A 9,979-nucleotide genomic window follows, 5' to 3' on the forward strand; every position below is an offset into this window, starting at 1 on the left:
CGACATTGCTGCTCGCGTTGGTCGAGATCCAATGACTGTTAGCTGAATATGAAATCGGTGGGTTCAGGAGGGTAATACGGAACGCCGTGCTGGATCCCACGGCCTCGTATCACTAGCAGTCGAGAAGACAGGCACCTTATCCGCATGGCTGTAACGGATCGTGCAGCCACGTCTCGATCCCTGAGTTAACAGATGGGGACTTTTACAAAACAACAACCATCTGCACGAACAGTTCGACGACGTTTGCAGCAGCATGGACTATCAGCTCGGAGACCATGGCTACAGTTACCTTGACGTTGCATCACAGACAGGAGCGCCTGCGATGGTGTACTCAACGACGAACCTGGGTGTACCAATGGCAAAACGTCATTTTTTCGGATGAATCCATGTTGTTTACAGCATCATGATGGTCGCATCCGTGTTTCGCGACATAGCAGTGAACGTACATTGGAAGCGTGTATTCGTCATCGCCATACTGGCGTATCACCCGGCGTGATGGTATGGGGTGTAATTGGTTACACGTCTCGGTCACCTCTTGTTCGCATTGACGGCACTTTGAACAGTGGACGTTACATTTCAGATGTGTTACGACCCGTGGCTCTACCTTTCATTCGATCCCTGCGAAACCCTACATTTCAGCAGGATAATGCACGACCGCATGTTGCAGGTCCTGTACGGACCCTTCTGGATATAGAAAATGTTCGACTGCTGCCCGAGCCAGCACATTCTCCAGATCTCTCACCAATTGAAAACGTCTGATCAATGGTGGCCGAGCAACTGACTGGTCATAATACGCCAGTTACTACTCTTGATGAACTGTGGTAACCTGTTGAAGCTGCATGGGCAGCTGTACCTGTACACGCCACCCAAGCTCTGTTTCACTCAATGCCCAGGCGTATCAAGGCCGTTATTACGGCCAGAGGTGGTAGTTCTGGGTACTGATTTCTCCGGATCTATGCACCCAAATTGAGCGAAAATGTAATTACATGTCACTTCTAGCAAAATATATTTGTCCAATAAATACTCGTTTATCAACCGCATTTCTTCTTGGTGTAGCAATTTTAATAGCCAGTAGTGTATGTATGCTTGAACTTAAATGCATATGCTAGGTTGCGCTGTTGTACCTGTATTTGACCACGAACGGCCCTTGTGCTATGTCCTCAATACGTTTCACGTGTCAGCGGCTGTCGCAACTCTGTTCTGCTTAGTTGAGAGTGCATTACAATAGAACCTCTCTAGTAGAATCTCGAATGGTCCGACTCCTCACTTAGTCCAGCCATTCCATTCCTGGTATTTGTTTGGATTTGTCCATCAATCATCATCTGCGATGTGGATCAGTAGGCAGCTGACCGATGCTACGCATGATAGTTCTATCAGTTTTAGTATGAAATAAGATGTTGTATGGAGTGTAGCCATGTATGGAAGTGAAATGTGGACGATAAATAGTTTAAACAAGAAGATAATAGAAGCTTTCGAAATGTGGTGCTACAGCAGAATGCTGAAGATTAGATGGGCAGATCTCAGAACTAATGAGGAGGTATTGAATAGAATTGAGAAGAAGAGGAGTTTGTGGCACAACTTGATTAGAAGAAGGGATCGGCTTGTAGGGCATATTCTGAGGCATCAAGGGATCACAAATTTGGTATTGGAGGGCAGCGTGGAAGGTAAAAATCGTAGAGGGACACCAAGAGATGAATACACTAAACAGATTCAGAAGGATGTAGGTTGCAGTAGGTACTGGGAGATGAAGAAGCTTGCACAGGATAGAGTAGCATGGAGAGCTGCATCAAACCAGTCTCTGTACTGAAGACCACAACAACAACAAGTTGTTTCTAACTCGATCAATAAGTGACAGTGTTCTTCTTACGTATTAAGGTGTAGAAAACTAAATTATGGCATCAATTGAACTTAAATATGTGACGTTGTCTTTAGTGGAGAAACTGAAAGTACTTGCAAGGTTAGACAAAGGTGAGTCTTTTCAAAATACTGCAACCAAGATAGTGGTTGGGTTAACAGACATTAAATAATTGACAAACTGAAATTATGCTAGATTTTGAAGGAGTTTAAAAGCGAAATTCTGGACAGTGTTTTGTGGGTGTGGCTCGAGCAGGAGGGAAAAAAAAGAACTCCGTCATCTGTATCAATCGTGAAAGAAAAGGTCCTGATTTTTTACGAAGAATTAAATGGAGACAACAAACATGAGAAGTTTGCAGCAAATGAAATTTGGCTATATCAGTGGAAAACACGACATGGCATTCGAAATATAATTAACTCCAGCTATAAGCTGTCTGCTGGCTAAAGCCAATGAATTTGTTCCAAAATTTGAAAACTTACTTAAAGAGCTTAAGCTGTTCCCTGATCAAAGGTGTAACATTCATGAGTCTGGCTTAAACCACAAAATGCTCCCTACAAGAACTCCTGCTGGTCAAAATGAGTCAGTTTCGTGTCGGTGCTGCACTGTATTGAGCTATATTCACTTAGAAAACTCTCACTCACACTAACAATATCGTACGGTATGATACAGATGCGTTTTACAGTACAGGCAGTACAGTACATTACACTTTCATGTAAGATTTTTTACAGCGTCGATGTATTGCTTTCGTTTCGTTACTGTTTTCACATGGATCAACATTTCAGACAGTATTTCCAATTGAAAAGCACTGTACTGTATTGTGATGTTGCAGGTCAACATAAGTGTTCTTCTACTAATCCGACCTGTTTTGCTTTCCGACCATCCTCTCGATGCCGCAGGGGATGGATTAGCAAGGTTCTATTACGAGGGTCGTTCAATAAATAATGACCCACATTCTCTTCCCCTGAACGTATTTATCGTTAAGAGTCAGAATTTGGTGACAGTATAGATGTAATAATAATGTCGTGTGACTAGGACCTGCCGACAGGTAGACCGTTCGCCGGGTGCAAGTATTTCGATTTGACGCCACTTCGGTGACTTGTGCGCCGATGGGATTGAAATGATGATGATTAGGACAACACAGCAGTCCCTGAGCGGAGAAAATCTCCGACCCAGCCGGGAGTCGAACCCGGGCCCTTAGGATTGACATTCTGTAGCTCTGACCACTTTTTTTTTACCACTCAGCTACCGGGAGCGGACACAATATAGATCAACATGTCCTATTTTTCTAAGTAGTCTCCATTCCATGGCCGTACGCCAATGTTGTGGAAGAGCATGTACTCCCTGCTGGTAAAAGCACTTGTCCTACAAGCGTAGACATGTTTTCACTGTATGACTGACACTCTCGTCATCTTCACAGTATGTTCCCCGTAGAGAATCTTTAAGCTCCAACAATTCAGATAACATGGCCTTTCTTTGAATCTTGTGGTCCGCAGTGAACATTTGCAGAGCCTATCGTGAGCACCTCTTTGAATATCCGAGAGTCTCGATCGTTGCAGACGTACTTCTAACGCCGACCGACAACTGTAGAGCGAATTGTCGAGTTTTGATGCGCCTGTCGGCACGAATAATGGCATCCGCACGATTTAGCATGTCTGGACCAGTGGCTGTGACAGGACGTCCCGAGCGTGGTTTATCATGGAGCTCTGTTTCTGCATTTCCTGAGGCTGTAACTTTCTTTACCCATCGCCCAACTGAACTCCTATCAACTGCAGCATCGCCATACACTGCACACAAATGTTTATGGATTTTCACCGCGGTTTCTTTCTCTCCACACAAGAATTCACGCTGCTTGTAACGTGAGTAGTATGTAGACGCCATTTTGACTCTGTACTACGGCTCTGCCATCTGCCTGAAAGGTTCGAAACTTCATGAGCGCACAGAACAAACATCAAATGTGAAGCACCAACAACAACGTTTGTGTATGTACATTAATGTCTTTTTTAAAAAAATATATGGGGAGTTACTTATTGAAAGACCCTCGTAGATGTCGGAGCTAAGTGTATTCGAACGTGGGCAGGCTGTTTCCTTTTGTATGGTGGGTGCTTCAGTAATCAAGATAGACGAATTGCTTGATGTTTCAAGAGGGGCCTTATCGAAGGTTTACATCGCATACAGGGAAAGTGGATAAACATCATCTGCCAAGTCACGACGCCAACGAAGGTGTTTGTTCAGCGATAGTAACAAACGGTCATTGAAGAGGATTGTGAGCAAAGAAAGGAGGACAACTTTGCTGCAGAACCGAATGTCGGATTCGCCCAGCTTGTCACCAGTAGAACAACGCGAATGGAGCTCCAGAAGCAGGGAAATGCAGGGCGAATTGGTACTCCAAAGCCACTCATCAGTGATGCAAATGCTAGAACAGGAAAGTTTGGTGACAGAGCCATAAAACTTGGGCTGTGGACCAATGGGAGAGAGCCATTTGGTCGAATGACTTCTATCCGAGTTTACATCCCAAGAGTGAAACATGGCAGTGGTCCAGTGATCATTTGGGCAGCCATATCGTGTTATTCTATGGGCCACTTTGCAAGGTCATATTACACCCAAGGGTTATGTGACCATTTTGGCTCACGAGTTCCATCCCATGCTACAAATTTTGTTCCCCGATGAAGAGGCTGTATACCAAGGCGACAGAACAACTGTTCACACAGCTCGCATCGTCCAGGATTGGTTTTCCGAGCACGAGGATGAATTATCGAATCTTCCCTGAACACCACAGTCGCCAGATCTAAATATTATTGAGCTTTTGTTGTGTACTTTCGAGAGAAGATTGCGTAATCGCTATCCACTTTCATCATAATTATCTGGACTAGCCATTATTTTGCAGGAAGAATGGTATAAAATCATCTTCATAAGACTCCCTTGAAAACCATACGGAACCTCTATTTATCCATTCCAAGGCGACTGGAAGGTGTTTTGAAAGCCAGCGAGTTTCCTACACGGTATTAGGCATGGTAGTGTGTTGTATTTTTGGCATATCCATGTTTTTGTTATCTCCCAATACATCTTCATGCGTATTTTGCAAACCACTGTGAAGTACACTGAAGCGCCAAAGAACCTGGTTTAGGCATGCGTATTCAAATACAGAAACATATAAACAGGCAGAATACAGCGCTGTTGTAAGATCGGTTACTGCTGCTACAGTGGCAGGTTATCAAGATTTAAGCGAGTTCGAGCGTGGTATTATAGTCGGCGCACGAGCGATGGGGCACAGCATCTCCGAGGTAGTGATGAAGTGGAGATTTTCCCGTATGACCATTTCACGAGTGTACGATGAATATCAATAATCCGGTAAAACATCAAATACCCGACATCACTGCGGCCGGAAAATGAACTTGCAAGAACGGCACCAACGACGACTGAATCGAATCGTTCAACGTGACAGAAGTACAACCCTTCCGCAAATTGCTGCAGATTTCAATGCTGGGCCATTAACAAGTGTCGCCGTGTGAGCAGTTCAATGAAACATCATCGATATGGACTTCTGGAGCCGAAGGCCCATTCGTGTAACTTGTAACCTTGATGACAGCACGACGCGAAGCTTTACGATTCGCCTGGGCCAGCCAACACGGACATTTAACTGTTGATGATGGAAACTTGTTGCCTGGTCAGACGAATCTAGTTTCAAATTGTATCGAGTGGATGGCCGTGTACAAGTATGGAGCCAACCTCATGAACCTATGGACCCTGCATGTCAGCAGCGGACTGTTCAAGATGGTGGAGGATCTGTAATGGTTTGTGGCGTCTGCAGTTGTAGTGATATGGGCCTCCTGATACGTCTAGGTATGGCTCTCACAGGTGTCACGTACCTAAGCAACCTATCTGATCACCTGCATCCATTCACGTCCATTGCGCATTCCGACGGACTTGGGCAATTCCAGCAGCGCAGTGCGATGCACCACATATCCAGAATTGTTACAGAGTGGGTCCAGGAACACTCTTCTGAGTTTAAAGATTTCCGCTGGCCACCAAACTCCCCAGACGTGAACATTATTGAGCACATCTGTGATGCCTTGAAACGTGCTGTCCGAAGAGATCTCCAGCCCCCTCCTACTCATACGAATTTATGGGCAGCCGTGCAGGATTCATGGTGTCAGTTCCCTCCATCACTACTTCAGACGTTAGTCGAGTCCATAGCACGTCGTGTCGCAGCACTTCTGCGTGCTCGCGGGGGGCCTACACGATATTAGGCAGGTGCACCAGTCTCTTTGGCTCTTCAGTGTATCTGGCAGAAGAAACTTCCCATTTAACGGATATGAGGGCTTCTTCCCGCTCCATACACGTAAGGGACATGGGAAGAATGGGTGTTTAAGCACCTTAATAAGTGCTGTAATTAGTCCAATTCGAAATGTGTGTGAATTCCAAAGGGACCTAACTGCTGAGGTCATCGGTCCCTAGACTTACACGCTACTTAAACTAACTTATGCTAAGAACAACAGGCACACTCAAGCCCGAGGGAGGACTCGAACCTCAGGCGGGAGCGGCCGCAGAATCCGTGACATTGCGACTCTAACCGCGCGACCACTTAATCCAATATACAGATTGAATAACATCGGGGATAGGCTACAACCCTGTCTCATTCCCTTCCCAATGACTGCTTCCCTTTCGTGCCCCTCGACTCCTATAACAGCCATTTGGTTTCTACACAAATTGTAAATAGACTTTAGATCCCTGTATTTTACCCCTGCTACCTTTAAAATTTGAAAGAGTGAATTCCAGTCAACATTGTCAAAAGCCCTCCCTAAGTCCAAAAATGTTATAAACGTAGATTTGCCTTTCCTTAACCTACCTTCAATGAGAAATCACAGGGTCAGTATTGCCTCGTGTGTCCCTACATTTCTCCAGAATCCAAACAAATCTTCCCCGAGATCGGCTTCCACCAATTTTTCCAGTCTACTGTAAAGAATCGGTATTAGTATTTTGCAACCATGACTTATTGAACTGATAGTTCTGTAATTTTTACAGTTCTCAGCACATGATTTCTAAGGAATTGGAATGATTATATCTTTCTTGAAGTCTGAGGGTATTTTGCCTGTCCCATACAACTCACTCACAAGATGGAAAAATCTCCCAACTCTATCAGTAGTTCTAACGGAATGTTGTCTACACCCAAAACATTGCTTCGATTTAGGTCTTTCAGTGCTCTTTCAAGTTCTTCATTCAGTATCATGTCTCCCATCTCATCTTCATCTAAATCATCTTCCATTTCCATAATATTACTCTCAAGTACATCGCCCATGTATAGACCCTCTATATTCTCCTTCCACGCTTCTGCTTTCCCTTCTTTGCTTAGGATTGGTTTCCCACCTGAGCTCTTTATATTCTCTTCTCGAGATGTCCCTTTTAATTTTCTGATCCCTAGTGACATATGCTTCTACATCCATGTAGATGTAGATGTAGATCCTTACATTTGTCGTCTTGTCATTCCTGCTTAGCCATTTTGCACTACCTGTCGATCTCACTTTTGAGACACTTGTATTCCTTTTCGCCTGCTTCATTTACTGCATTTTTATATTTTCTCCTTTCATCAATTAAATTTAGTATCTCTTGTGTTACCCAAGGATTTCTACAAGCCCTCATCTTTTTACCTACTTGATCCTCTGTTTCCTCACTATTTCACCCCTCAAATCTACCCATTCTTCTTCTGCTGTGTTGATCTCACATGTTCTTGTCAATTGTTCCCTAATGCACCAAATGGCTCTGAGCACTATGGGACTTAACATCTGTGGTCATCAGTCCCCTAGAACTTAGAATTACTTAAACCTAACTAACCTAAGGACATCACACACATCCATGCCCGAGGCAGGAATCGAACCTGCGACCGTAGCAGTCTCGCGGTTCCGGACTGAGCGCCTAGAACCGCTAGACCACCGCGGCCGGCCCTAATGCACCCTTTGAAACTCTCTACAACTGCAACTTCTGGAAAGGCTGCTGCCCCTCTTCAGGGACCACAGGTTTGTCTGGCCTCTCAACAGATACCCCTTCGTTGTGGTTGCACCTGGTATCTCTATCCCAGAGGCACGCAAGCCTCCCCACCAACGGCAAGGTCCATGATTCACGTGGGAGATGGAAAAGAATATAATTATTTTATTTTTATTTTCACAGAAAAGTATATAATATGAAAATAAACGAATCATAAATAAATGTTATGGTTTCTGGCAAATAAGAACAAGCCATCGCCTGAGTACATCTAAGTGACAACTATTGAAAAGATGACTCATTTTCTTTTAGGAAGCAAGATCACTAGAGACGAAACAACAAAGTAAGAGCAGAACTGCTCATGCAAAAAGTGCCTGCAATTTTTTTTTAAATGTTAACCTCAAAAAGTAACAATCTGCAAATCGGAAAAAGGTTTCTGTAAGCACACGCTTTGAGTAGGGCATTGTATGTCTGCGAGACATGGACTCTGGAAACTGAGAAAAGGAAAAGACTGAATTCTTTTAAAATGTGATGTCACTTGAGCAGCCCGAAAATCAAATGGACTAATAAGATCACGAATCACGAAGTACTTAAAAGAGTGAGGAGAGGAATTCAGCGAAAATATCAGGTTATTAGCCATCTATTGAGAGATGATGGGTTCTTAAAAACAATAACAGAGGGACATGTCAATGGAAAAATAACTAGAGGAAGTCGACGAGTGAAATTCATAGGCAGAAAGACGTGAAGACTGCACAGTATTGTCACGGTCCGCGCGGTTCCCTCGTCGGAGGTTCGAGTCCTCCCTCGGGGATGAGTGTATGTGTCGTCCTTGGCATATGTTAATTTAAGTTAGATTAAGTAGTGTGTAAGCTTATGGACCGAAGACCTCAGCAGTTTGGCCGACGTCCTTCACCTAACGACGGAGAGCAGCGACGTTTGTGTAGGGCTGTCAATGTTGACAGACAAGCAGCACTGTGTGAAATAACAACAGAAATCAATGTGGGACATACGACGAACGTTCCCGTTAAAACAGTGTGGCGGGCGTTAATGGGCTATGGCAGCAGACGACCAACCGGAGTTCCTCTGCTAACAGCACGACACTGCCTGCAGCGCCTTTCCTGGGATTGGACCCTAGGCGACTGGAAAACAGTGGCGTGGTCAGATGAGTCCCGATTTCAGGTGGAAAGAGCTGATGGTAGGGTTCGAGTGTGGACCGGGCCCCCTGAAGCCATAGATCTTGCCGGCAGGGGTGGCCGAGCGGTTCTAGGCGCTACAGTCTGGAACCACGCGACCGCTTCGGTAGCAGGTTAGAATCCTGCCTCGGGCATGGACGTGTGTGATGTCCTTAGGTTAGTTAGGTTTAAGTAGTTCTAAGTTCTAGGGGATTAATGACCTCAGAAGTTAAGTCCCATAGTACTCAGAGCCATTTGAACCATAGATCTAGGTTGTCAACAAGGTACTGTGCAAGCTGGTGGTGGCTACATAGACTGGATCCTCTGGTCAAACTGAACCGACCATTCATTGGAAGTATTTATGTTTGGCTACTTGGAGAGCATTTTCAGCCATTCGTGAACTTCATGTTACCAAACAACAATGGATTTTTTATTGATGACGGTATGCCATGTCACTAGGTCACAGTTCTTCACGATTGGTTGAAGAAGATTGTGGACAATTCGAGCGAATGATTTGCCCACTCAGTTCGCTCCACATGAATTCCATTGAACATTTATGGGACATAATGGAGAGGTCAGTTCGTGTACAAAATCTTGCACCCGCAACACTTTCAGAAATATGGAAGGCTATAGAGGCAGTATGGCTCAGTATTTCTGCAAGACACTTCCAACGACTTGTTGAGCCCATGCCACGTGCAGCTCATCTACCACACCGAGCGAAAGTGGGTCCGACGTGATATTAGGAGCCACCCAATGACTTTTGTCATCTCAGTTTAGAAAGGAAGTACGAGTCGCAGATGTAGTAAGTAAGTGAGAAAGGAGTCCCGGGAACATGGAGCATTCTAGTTTAACGCACAATGCTCTTCGTCCCCGTTGTGGACGGAGCAACAACTCAGCTTAACAAGAACAGAGGATTGATAAGCGCTAGTTGAACAAACGTTCGGCTCACGCGGTTTAGGGAAAGCATGGAAGGTCT

Source organism: Schistocerca gregaria, chromosome 1 (assembly GCF_023897955.1).
Source record: "Schistocerca gregaria isolate iqSchGreg1 chromosome 1, iqSchGreg1.2, whole genome shotgun sequence".
NCBI classification, from domain to species: domain Eukaryota; kingdom Metazoa; phylum Arthropoda; class Insecta; order Orthoptera; family Acrididae; genus Schistocerca; species Schistocerca gregaria.